We start from the raw sequence: 13,279 nt of genomic DNA, 5'->3' as shown, positions 1-13,279 counted from the left end.
TGGCAAGAATACAAAGGATTGATAAGACAGTAGAAAAGAGAAGCTGTACGTTTAGGCAGAAGCTTGGGTTAAAAAACAGCCGGGAAATATTTCTCTCCTAGTTGGACAAATCTAGTTAAGGACTCAAGAGTAATTGCTAAGATTTCCAAGATGGAAAACAGGAAGAATAACTTTCCTCTTACCTTGTGTCCAGCCATGGCATTTGTGTATTAAAACTATAAGGTTCTGCCTTGTCTTGCTCTTCTATCCCATGCATTCTATAAGATGTCTGTGGATTTTCTGTATGTAGCCTTTTCTAGGTGGTTTAACACAAGGCAATACCAGGCTCTTCCAGGGTGAAGTAGAGTATGTTGGTTACCTATTAGCACTTTCTCTCTGTATCCAATAAATATAGCAAGGTTCTGGGGGTTGGCCAAGATGGAAAAGAGGCTTTGATCCAGCGCCACATGTGCCACAGGTTTTCCAGAGAGGTGAGAAGGCAGCTTTGGAAAGAGCAGGCTGCTGCTACAAACTTCACGTGTTTACAGAAATGGATCCTAAAATCACACAAGTATTAAGCTGCAAAATACCACAGGGCAAACATCTACACCCTACTTTTACTTAGAGCTATGATGACATTTGCCAAAACAATGTGAATGGGAGGGTTTTTTACCTTCTTTCAAAAATCTCCAGTGAAGGAAGACTTCTACTCACCCTAGGCTGGCTGTACCACTGTTTTAAGGCTTCTTTAATAGGAATTGTTTTTTCCTAATACGTAACTTAAATGCCCTTTACTTAATCTGATTATTGCTTGTCCTAAGGCTAGTGAACATAATGAACAATAAATTAATCTTTTTAATAACTGTTTACATATTAGAAAACTGCCACCATGTCCTCCCTCATTTTCATCCCTTCCAGACTAAACAAACTCACTTCCTATGACCCTTCTCATGATCAAATTTCGCTGCCCTCAGCTCCTTCTTCCTTCTATTCTTCTTACTACATAGTTCACATGGGGTAGTGTCCTGGGGTCCCAAGGTCACTTCATTCCCTAGGTAAGGTTTGGACTACTTCTCTTCGGAGGAAGAGGAGACAATAACCTTCTACATCTTACAAATACAAGTTCTGAAGCTGCATTCCTGAAGTCTCCCTTCTTTTCTGTTAGAAAAGACTAGAAATAAAACTAGAAATAAAGTATAGGTGAAAATTCCAAGGTACTTCTTCACCTTGCTGGTGGATATAAAAATCTGGGTGAACTCTCCTCAAACTGGGCTGTAACTTCCTAATACATATTGGTCAAATTAATTTTTTATGACTAATCTTCAGTTTTGGTTCAAGAGCAGAACGGTACTGTAAAAATATTGTTGCCTCCATATGGGAGAAGATGGTAGAGTGACAGAGATAGACTTGTAGTACTTTGACAAAGTCAGTCAATCTTGAACTACTTGGAATCATAGACTCATTAAGGTTGGAAAAGGTCTCCAAGACAACCAGATACAGTCTTTGAACAAATACCATTGTGCCCACTGAACCATGTTGGGAAGCACCACATCTGCGTGGTTTAACACTTCCCAAGAAGCTGACTCCACCATTTCCTAGGGAAATCTATGTCCATGCTTATTATTACACTATCCTGTCCTGTGCACCACCATCATAAACATGTTGCCTGGAGTTGCAGTGATTTTGATTTTTTTTGAGCTCTCTCCAGCAGTAAATTTAACAAAGAAAAATACAATCTGCCAGTTAAGACAGGAATGACCTGCAGCATGGACTTTAATTTTCAGAAAGCTCATGTGTCAAAGATTAAGAAATGAGCACTGATCTTTCAGAGTAACTAAGTAGCACCATAAAAAAAGAAAAAGGACTTCCACAAAGAAAAGCCCATACATAGTTTGTTGTCTTTATGCAGCTCACCAGGCTACTTTTACAGGATTTTATTTTTGCTAAAGGTTTCTCTATTGGAAAAATTCAGGCAACTGTACTCTACCATAGGAAGCAAGTTCAAGGTATAGCTATATGGAAAGATCCTCAAAGAATATGTTTCAGAGCATCATCAGGCAGTTGTATATCAATTACATGGCTGTCTCAGCAGGGTATTTTGTGCATTCAGAATAAAAGCATTCCCTGTAAGTGCAGGGATAATAATGACAGACATTTTTAAGGCAAACTGTTTACCAGAAACAGCCTATGAGAAAAGCACATAATAGACAAAACTGCCCCTCAGGCAGCTGCTTAGGATTGAAAGAGACTCAGCAGTTTTGGGAGGGTTATTTTTGTACTATTCTCTTCCTTTATTATCCAGGATGAAACTGAGAGATCCAAAACAAAAGCTGTAAATTTTGGACTTTTTGAGACCTCACAGGACACCTTGTCTTCCCACTTCATGAAAGATATTTTTGCCAAGTAATTTGTTTCAGACCATGATAAATATTACAGAAGTTATCTTACCTGTGGCCATGATATTACAGTTCAAGTTGTTTGTTCAGTTACTGACTATCAAAGGCTAGTAAAATGACAACCCTGTGTTGGTAGCCACAGAAGCTGAGGAAGAGAAAAGAAACTTTTAAGTTTTGGTGTCAAAACAGGAAGTGTTTGACATTCTGCCCTGGCATCTATGTCATGTCCATAGCTGTCAGTTTAATTTTGGACATTTTGGTTCAATGAATATGAAAAAGAAGGAGGGAGGGAGGTTGGGAAAAGAGAGAAATACTCCAAGTAGAGCATCTTAAAGTAGTAGGTGAGTACCCAGCAACGCCAGGAAAACTTGTTTCAAAAGCAACATATTAAAATCCACAGGATGATGCCCACTGACTGCAGTCGGTACTGCGTCTTGTCCTGAGCACACAGATCAGGTTTTACTTCATGTGTGACCTACAAAATTTCAAACAACATGAAATAAATAATCACAGCAATTCATTGATGGAGGAGGAGGAGCTTTTATGTGTTGTTCATGATTAAATGTTTTGAGAACCTTCAGTAATTTTGGGTTTAACCTTACAGCACTGAACCCAGTAACAGTTTTGTCATTGCCATTAGTAATAAGAGGGGGGGAGAATGATTGATTATTTCATAGTTCTGAACTTGGGCAAAGCTGATGTGTAATAGGTACATTAAAAAGGATCGAAAGAGGATGATCTGAAAGTCATAAATTATTGAGTGATATCTAATCTGCACAATTGCTTTTTACTAGAAGCACTTCCTGGAAACTCAGGCATTTGTGACCTACTATATAAAGCCTTCATTTAAAAGACATGAGGGTTGAGAGACTAAAGATAAGGCATTCAAAGGAGGTTGTATGGTTTTGTCCTCTGTATAAGTTGCTCTGGGAAGGCAAAACTCACACAATGCCATGAGCTGAGTCTTCCTTTCGCAAAGACATTTCCCGCATTTTTTGTGTTAGACTTTTGTATGTGTTATCATGATGTTTCTCATAAATGTTATTTATTAGTAGAGAAGTTGCCTCCTGATGTTCTCCTAAAGAGGCCAGCACACCCAGTAGGAGCCCAGTAACTGAAAGTCAGCTGCTTTTTCTAGAACCCCACAAGTACACCATCTCTGTCATTGTCAGAAATTCACATTTGCACATAGAATAACAAAGGTGTGAACCTGAGTTTCAATACTATGCTCAGGTTTCCTTCCATACTCATTAAATTTACACAAAGGAAACATTGGTGTTCAGACTTAGACAATTTTTCTCTAGCCAGAGGTATAATACAGTTACTAAAATTTAAGGTAATGTTACTGAGAGACATTTAACACCAACTGATTTAAAACAGGGTATGAAGGGACTACTAGGCTTTCATGCATTTTAAAATACAGTTCTTATCCTTTTCTCTGCTAAGAAACACAATGAAATATAAATTATTCCCCCAAGGAGAGATATAAACAAAGAAATTGGAGTAGAGTATTAATTACGGTGGTAACATTAAAATATAATTAGTGTTTATAAATCAAAGGTGAGGTTTCATGACTGGCTTAGCCCAGTCTATGAGCAAACCTGTCAAAGCCATGGCCCCTCCATCACTACCTTCTGTTGGAGCTGCTCAGCCTGGAGAAGAGAAGGCTGCGTGGAGACCTCACAGCAACCTTCCAGTGTCTGAAAGGGGCCTACAGAGAGGGACCCTCAGGCAGGAACTGTAGCAATAGGACAAGGAGTAATGAGTAAAAACTGAAAGAGGAGAAATTTAAGTTAGAAATTATGAAGACATTTTTTAGTGTGAGGGTCGTGATGCACTGGAGGCTGCCCAGGGAGGTTGTGGATGTCCCAACCCTGCCAGTGTTCAAGGCCAAGTCAGACAAGGCCTTGAGCAACCTGGTGTAGTGGGAGGTGTCCCTGACCATGGCAGGAGGTTGGGGGTTGGTGATCTTTAAAATCCATTCTAACCCCTTAATATTCTGTGATTCTATGAAATCCCTTTGAGGCTGCCAATCTTCTCCATGCATCATGATTCTAATGTGCTTATACTTTATATCTTTCACAACGTCAAGATCATAAAGTCAAAAATATTGTGTTTGGCTTCCAAAGGAGAACTGCGGGTTTCTGGGGTCTTTTTGGTGTTTTTTAGAGCAGTTTGGGGTTTTTTTGGTTGGTTGGTTGGTTGGTTTTGTGGATTTGGTTTTGGGTGTTGTTTTACTTTTTAAGAAGCTTGCTGAAAAGAAGCTAGAAGATGCTGCTAAGAATGTGACAGGGATAATAGTGCAGAACTGGGTGCTGAAATCCTGCTGTTGCTTCATTATTTGTTATCTACAAGGTAAGCCTTGAAAAAGATTAAAGGGAAGCTGATGTGATTAAATAGCAAAATTGGGCACTTTATTATAGATGCAAGATATTCTTTCAAAAAGATGAAGTTGAATCCAGGCAAGGAACATCTACTGTAATACGCAGTCTAGCAAGTCAAATACAAAAACACAAGTAAGCCAAAAGAGAACAAGAAGCAAATGCTGAAGGGCTCAAAACCAGGACTAAATTATTCTAGCCCATCAGGAAGGAGCAAAATGCCTTCTAGGTAGTCAAGAAGCTAAATGCCCTATTAGTGTGTGATGTACTGGTCTCCTTCTTTTGAAAGGGATATATGAAAACTGTGACAGTGCAATAAAGATGAGAATGACATGAAACATCTTCTCCAAGAGGAACAACTGAGTAGCAGTAGCTGAAAAGGAGACAGCTTAAGTGAGATGTGATAGATGTCTAAAGAAGGATTTAACTTTTTATTTTCTCTTTGTATATATGAGGTAGGAGCCATCATACAAAGGCTGTAAGTTCTGTTTACTCCACAGCTGCAGTAACAAAAGGGGGTGGTTCTTCATGGGACAAAGATCTACAGCTATTCTTGTCCAAGAAAAGAGTTCATATGGGCACAAAGATAGACTGGAGAAGTAGTAGGAGCAAGAATCCATTGAAGGCTGTTGAACAAACAAATTGCATCAGGTCCCCAAAAGTTCTACTCACTCAAAAAAACTTGGACATGGCAGAGGACTTAGAGAGGGAAGAATGATACATTCTTGTGCTGTCATTATTTACCCCTTATCATGCCTTTATGGACACTTCTAGAGGAGGAAGACCAGGTAAAAGGGACATCTGCTCTCAACTATTACAGACATTCCTGTGGCCAATCCTGTATCCCATGCTGATGAAGTCAGATGAAAGTACTCCAGAGAGACAAAGAATTTTTATTCAACTAAACTAGGTAAAGTGAAGCCTTCTTCTTGTATATGTAAGATGTAGGGATCTACTTGCTGGTTTTTCTTGTGATTTTTTCTTGAAAAATGAGTTGACCCTTCTTCCATTTTCAAGCAGTTCACAGGGTCACAAGGGCTTGGACAAATACTAGTCCCTAGTTCTTCCTAAGTATTTTCCTCATGTTTTCTTGTCAGGCTTTTGGAGGGATTGGGGTGGGGATGGGGGTGTTGCATTGTTTTTGGATTTCTCAGGAGAACAATTTTCTGTTTCCAAATTTTCCACTTCCAATTAACAAATGATACTTCATCCAGTATCACTTTTAACACATAAGCCAGCCTAGTGCAGTTAGTTTCCTAGCAGTTAAGCCCTAAAAATTCTAACAGCATAGTTCGAGATCTGTAGTGACGTGTTTGAAAGTGTTCTTTCTCTGCATGAGGCAGAGGGTTTGAGTGTATGGCTGCATAGCTCCACAGGAGAATATACACTTCAGCTCTTGCAGTAGCAGCTGGTTAATTCAGAACCATCTGCACAAAGTATCAAGGTTCTAGACTGTGAGATAGCTCTCTGCCATTAGGTACTTTAAAAATAATCTATACTCAAAATTCTGAGTATTAAACACATTTTTTTCACAGGTTGTCTGAACAGAAGATACCAGCTACTCAAACAGTGTCAGTCAGGATGTGTTTTTTAGGCTAGATTTGTCAACAACTCATAAAATATAATTCCTAACCCTGATGAACTGGAAAAGCACCAATGAGTTAACCTTGTACACATGTGTAGGCAGGTTACTGTCAAGGTATTTTAGGGAACACTGCAGGTACCTCATGAAGAAAACATGTCTGTATTGGAAAACAAATGAAAAGGGCTTTTTAAACAATTTAAAAAAATTCCAACTTCACATAGTGGGTCAGGTGTTTTCCTTTCATTTGCTCTTGTGTGTGTACATGTATGCATATTTCATCAGTGCTGATGAAAGGAGGAGGAATTGAGGAGGATGAAAGGAGAAATTATTTTTGAAAACAGAAGACTGTAAGTCCTCAATAAGAGAACATATATTCTCCAGGAAAAAGGGAAAATGTGTAGAGCATTAAATAAGGATGCCTTGCCTTTCCTTCTCTAGCGTTAAACCCTTCCACCTTGCTAAGAATGTCAGAGTTTTGCCACAGAGGCAATGAGAGTATAAAATAGGTAAAGTCTGTAAAAGCCTATGCATGCAGTTAGTTGACATCAGCAAGAGGTGTCATGCTCAAAGTATGTGCAAATAATGTGTATAAGATTGCACAGACATCTGGTAGAGAGAAAATTTTTACTTACATCCAGTACTGAGACCAACAGTAAGATTGCTGTCTTCAGAGCTATAAAAATGAACTCATATGGTTGTGCTGAGTATGTGGTTGCTCAAGGAAGATGTTTCTCAAAGACTGTCAGGAAAGGGAAAACACAACCAGGACTGCTTTCGTATTTCCATGTTTAGTGGTTTACAGCAGTGGAATTCAGGGCCTGCGATCTATTATAATGGGAGGGAGTATGTAAGTCATGGCATCATCTGGTTTAAAGGCCCAAAGCTGTTGTTCTTTTCCATCTAGGATCAGACAAAGCGGCATGAGGCTCCACATAATTAAGAGCAACTACCCCACAGCGGCAAGGAAAGCAGAAAAGATTTCATTGGGAAGGAGGGCTGACTACAGTACTTTAAAGCCATGATTGTAAACAGAAGAAGCAAACCAGAGAACTTTTAACAGAAAAATAGCACCCTGACCCTCCCTGGATTAAATGCTATCAATCAACTTTAAATTTAGCTCCTACATGGTCCCACATGAAAAGAAGGCAGTAGGGGCAAGGAAAGCTTAACGCCTGAGAATATTTGTATTGCATGGCAAGGAAAACAAGACTAAAGTCAACAAAGGGCAGCCTGTAAAAACAAATAGTCCTGATGAGAACAGCACTGCCACCCGAATGCTCATTAGCAGCCAGAAACAGAAGAACTGTCTCTCTGCTCTTTCTTTGCTGACTGCCCCCAGCCCAGAGCTACCGCAGCGCTTCTGACTCAGCTGCTGCCTCCCTCCTGGAGTAACCCCTGAGCACTTGCCAGCACCCACACAATGCATGCCCTCAGCACGAAGAGTGTTCCCCCAGGGTGGGCTGGGCTTGGCTGTGGTGGAAGGCAGGAGTGGAAAAAGAGCAACAAATACCTGATTTTTTTTTCAAATAATAGTAATGTATACGTACATGTATAGTGATTGTCTTTATCTGTTCTAAGATAAACCAGCAGAGGGAAATTTTGGGTGTAAAATGATGAGAATAAACACTACCATGCCCACCAGCATGGGATTTCAGAAATCATGTGAATTCCAAGCCCAGTGTCCCATCTGTCATCGCCTATTCACTGCTGGTGGAGTCACAGCTGTAGGGCAATGAGACGCTCCATTTCCTCCTGGTGCATGGGAAAACACAACCATGCATTTGGACAGGGATGAGATGTCTGGTGATTAGTAAGGAACACCAAATACATTTTTTAGTCTTGAAAGACAAGACATAATTTTCACAAGCTTGCATTTAGTTACCTGAAAAAGAGCAGTTGGATAATGTCAGAGCCCATTTATACAGCACTTTGAGATTTTCGTGCCTGTAGGTTTTGCACTGGTCACAAGATTCTGTTCTGTAGATCAAATTAATCTTAACATCTGGCAGAGTTTAAGGTCTCTAAGGAGACAAAGTTATATCTGCAAGTGTTATAAAGGATGTTCAACACTGTAGTTTTACTTGGAAACACCATTTTTTCTTTTTCTCTATCCAGACCACCAAACTGCAAGTAAATGGACATAAAGGAAAAAAACTTCTGGGAAGTTCCTCAAATGTAGCAAGTTGAAAGAGAACATCTGTTCTGCACAATAATACAAATATTTTTGTGCATCACTGTAGCACCTTTCAGCTTTTGCATCCTACTGCACTATTTCACTCCTTTCCTCTTCCAAAGGTGCAGATGCACATCAAGCAGCCAACTCATGGGCAGTGCCCAGATGCCCTGACTGCTGGTACATATTTGTGTACCTAGATATTGACCACACAGTCTGTTCATGAGTTTTATGGGTTTGTCTTATTGTCTTCTTGTTCTTTATGGGTTTGTCTGTATATTAGTGGACACTGAGGTTGGTAGATGGATTGCCTACATCAAATGCATTGGCCTAATCCCTATCTATTCCCCCATGATGGAAACCACTGGGTTGTGTGTAACTTGTAATATGTGGCAGAGCCAGACCCTGTGCATTAGGAGTAAATGTTGGTTCAGATATGTCACTTGTAAAATCAGTGGAAAAGTTCCAGTCAATTCAACAGTGAAATCTTTGCTCCAAAGCTGACTCTTCAGTTCCTTACCTGTTCTCTCAGGGTGCAAAGGGAAGATGAAGCTCAAGACTAAAAATACTGCACTTAAAGCTCCTCTATTTGTATAACACACTAATACACAGCCTGAAGTCGGCTTCATTTTCTGATGCCTGTATAATTTTTTTTGTCCAATTACATGCATGCAAAGGAGAAAGGATATCCATCAAAGCAGAGGACCCATCCACCATATACATGAATTTAGAAATAAATTTAAACACTCAGTATAAGAAAAACAGCTCAGAGTAAAATCTAACCTCTTGGAAAACACATTGAAAGTGAAATGGTAAGAACATACATGTCTTCTATATGCAGCTTTCATTTTTAAAAAGACATTGGGCTACAGTAGTATAATTACAATTATGCAGGTAAAGTATCTAGCTCTTCTGACAAAAAATGTCTGAGTTTCAAGAATTTTCAATTGCGGGTGTAAATCTATCACTTCAGGTCTTTGATTTCATAAATGTGTAGTCTCAAATCAGATTTTCCTAAGAGTAACTTTAAACTACAGATTCTGCAGTTAAACAAGTTTTATCTTCACTCTTTCCATGTTTGGGTTTTTTGGGTCTTTTGGGTTTTTTGGTGTTGCCCTCATTTGCAATGGGAACTGTAGCAGCATTGCACTTTCTTTTGCAAACAGAATGGGGAAATTTAAAAACAGGGACAGGTACCTATTATGATGCATATATTGAGATGACTTTTAATACATAAAAAAGAAAAACAAAATCTACAGCATTAATTAATTTGTTTATAAAACAACCTGCCTCACAATATTTGCATCAGGTTTAGAACAACATTTCTGTGAAAATGAATTTGAGTCTTTTTCCCTAGAAAATGTTCAGATAATAAACACAAAATATGAAACTAACAGGGATGAAAGGCTGAAGGTTCCCTAAGTTGCTGTGAAGAATGTGGGGAATCACAGACACTATTAGACTGACATACTATTTTCCAGAGGTATTTAAAATAAAGTCTCCTTTGAATCCCATGAGAAACACCCTTGTCCTCATAAGTCTAGTGGAAAGAATGCTGGCAAAAGTCTTTGAAAAGTCACACAAGCAGCAAAATGTCTATAGGTAAAAAAATCAGGTGAGTCCATACCCACCTTTCCAGCTCTATGGCATGACAGATATTTACCTTCAGAAAAGTGCTCTTCTGACTTGGCAAATATGTTCCTGAGGAGAAATGAAAAAAATCCAGCTACAGGTTGAGTTTACTTCAGCTTCTGCATGTATTCATCCTTGATTGTTCAATAGAGGCTGTGAGCAAGAGGGCTGCCTCATCTCAATGCTAGTGGCAAAACAGTGACAAATGTAGAAAAGCTACTCCATTTTTTCAGGGCTGTAAGCAAGCTCTGACTGTCCCAGTCTGGTAGCAGGTGGTGTAAGATATGGTGTGGAGCCACAGGAAGAACCCCCTGTGTTTCTGGTTGCATGGCATTGCAGGGTGTCCCCAAGACAGCTTTACTTGCCTCTCTTGAAGACCTGAATGGGAATGGAGTAGAAAAAAGGGCAGAAATGGCAGAAAATTTGTGGCAGGCATTCAAGATCTCACACTGTTTTACTGATGCTAACCAGCCTTCAGACAGGCCTGCCAGTAGAAGGTTTGGAAGATGTGTTTGGGTGGAGGTATGCCTCCACGGGGTGCCCAAGACCAGCTGCAGGAGCTGATCTGGTGGGTCTTGACCTCCCTCTCCATCCTGACTTCCCTCAGGAGCTGGGTGGCTTCGGCAGCATTTCTTGTATTAAACCCTTGTCACAGGTCAGTTGCTTCCCCCGGTTGTATTTCCTCTAAAAATACCCATGTCTTGTGGCTTCTGTAGTCACATAACTTCATGTCTCCCTTAGTCTTTCCCCAGGGGGATGAAGAATGTTGAGCTGCTGGCAGCTAAACTGTATTTAAAGACATTTTTATTTTCTGAATCATATTCAGCATGATGCTTGTTTTAATTATATTTTATGCTGAGTGCTGTAAGATGCATGCATGAAAGCCTGTCCATAAATAAACATGTCTTTAAAAGTCCTTATTTATTTTCCTTGAGTCAATTCCCTCTCCTTTCCCGAGGTGCACAAAAGCTGGGATATATGGTTTCCAAAGCCCAGCCACAAAACCCAGACACCACACAATGCCAAACAGCCTCTCTGTGCCACTGCTGTGTGGGCTCACTTATGCCATGGCACCAGGGGGATGCCTGCTTCCCTGATGGCCACTCCAGGCCACTCCAAAAGAGTCAGGATTGATGAGAAATCAGCTACTGTGCCTTCTGGGGGGGCAGGCACTGTCCAAATGCCTTCCTTTAGGTATTTGTGGGACAAAAGACTCACCAGGCAAAGACATTGTGAACACTAGGCTAGCGTGCACAACCTGCTCCTGTGTGAGAGGCAGGGCTCAGCCCTAAACACAGGTCCCAGTGGAGGTGCTGTGACCAGGCTGTGTCCCTTCTCGGGGCTCAGACCCCCTCAGGGTACCTGTGGGATGAGGGAATGTCAGTGCCACCGGGCTGGGGTGAGGGCAGGGGGAAAAGGGCTGGCTTGGCAGCAAGGGATCAAACAGTGACGGCAGGCATGGGCCTACCCATCAAAGGACCACTTTGAGGCCAATAAAAAAGGGAATCACATTGTGTTCTTGGTTGGATTCTGTGGACGAGGTGAGGCTGAGAACAGGCCTGTGAACAGCGTGGGTTGGAGGGTGGCCAGGGGAGGCCATCCTGCCAGCTTTCACAGGACTTCTCACTTCTGCTGGTCACCTCCACGTGGCCTCGAGAGTGCAGCTCCTGCTGCCTGGCCATGGCAGCCCTCCCTGTCCCGCACCCCAGCTCTGCCGGCTGAGCCGCTCCTTGCTCAGCTCTGCCAAACCAGCTGTCTCCTGACAGGAGAAAATAATCTGGGATCAAGGACAGGAAACAGGATCCGCACACGCAGGCGAGATGAGAAACTCATGTTTTGTGGCAACCCCCCTCAACCAAAGTGCTCCACCTCCCTCTCCCACCTCCAAGCAATGAGAAATGAAAATACAAGGAATGGAATAAATCCAGGTATACCTCACCTTTTCTTTTTTTTTTTAACCTTTGTGTGGAAAAAAAAAGAGGATAAAGGAAAGTGACTGACTGCATTTTTTTTCTGGCATCAGCATGCTCTCCTGCTCCTATTCCTCTGAGAGCTCCTGTGCCCTCACCACAGACACATGGACTGTCCAAATACCTTGGATTTTATGGTGAGATGTCCCATAGGAGAGCCACTGGCCAAGGTAGGGTAGGACAGCAGCCCTTTATGGCTCCAAGCCCCAGCCGCTGTCTGCCTCTTGCTCCTGCCCCTGGCACATCTGTGATTCAACACCCCTGTGATCCCTCACACTGCTGCTGCAGCCTGCGCTGCCTGGAAATGTTTTGAGTGACTGAATGCATTGCTTAGAAGAAAATGGCCTTTGATATGTTTCTCGAAAAGAGGTAATTAAAGAAAAGCAGCCCACAAGCCTTGTGAACTGGCTGTCCGGCTGGAAAGCAGCTCCCAGTCAGCCCTGCACAGAGTGGTGGCCAGCTGCCGGGAATGAGTGGAACCATCTGGTTCTGCCCTCCGTCCCCATTGCCCTCGGGGGGTGTTTAGCAGGGATGTGTTTGCTACACCAGCACCATTGCCTTAGTAACACAACCAAAGTGTTTGTCAACATGCGAGCGATGTGAATGATGGCGCCTTGTCCGAAGAGTCTGAGTTGCATGTGTGGTTCTTCTTCACAAAAGCCAGTTTCACCACTTGCCTCACAAAAGGGCCTGAGCGGGAAACTGGGAGCTGGGAGGGAAACTTTGCTGGGAGTCAAAAGCATATTTTTCTTCTAACTGTGTAAGAATTGCCTTGGCCTTTTGGAACCAGCGGCGTCTAAGCTAATAAATAGTACCAGTCTAAAGCTGATGAGAAATAGCTCCATTTTAACAAGTGTCTGCTATTTTTAAGTAGTAACAGATCTCCTGCAGAAGTGCTGGAAGCCCGCTATGACCTGCCACTGGACTGTGTCAGCTTTTGGAGGGCCTATTTCCTTAAACCTTTGCTGAATTAGGTCTAAGGAAACTGCTGATATCTCCCTATTGTTTTGCTGTCACTAGGTTAAATGGAAATCTATTCACTGAAATCCTTTTTCTCATCAGCCATTTTTTCCCTAGGTTGGATCAGATGTCAATGCAGTCTTTATTGGGAAGGAGCAGGATCATGCCTGAACAATATTGTGTTCTTTAAATGAACAACACAG

The sequence above is a fragment of the Lichenostomus cassidix genome, chromosome 3 (genome assembly GCF_008360975.1).
Source record: "Lichenostomus cassidix isolate B80296 chromosome 3, HeHo_3.0, whole genome shotgun sequence".
NCBI classification, from domain to species: domain Eukaryota; kingdom Metazoa; phylum Chordata; class Aves; order Passeriformes; family Meliphagidae; genus Lichenostomus; species Lichenostomus cassidix.
Note: the sequence above shows the minus strand (reverse complement) of the source record.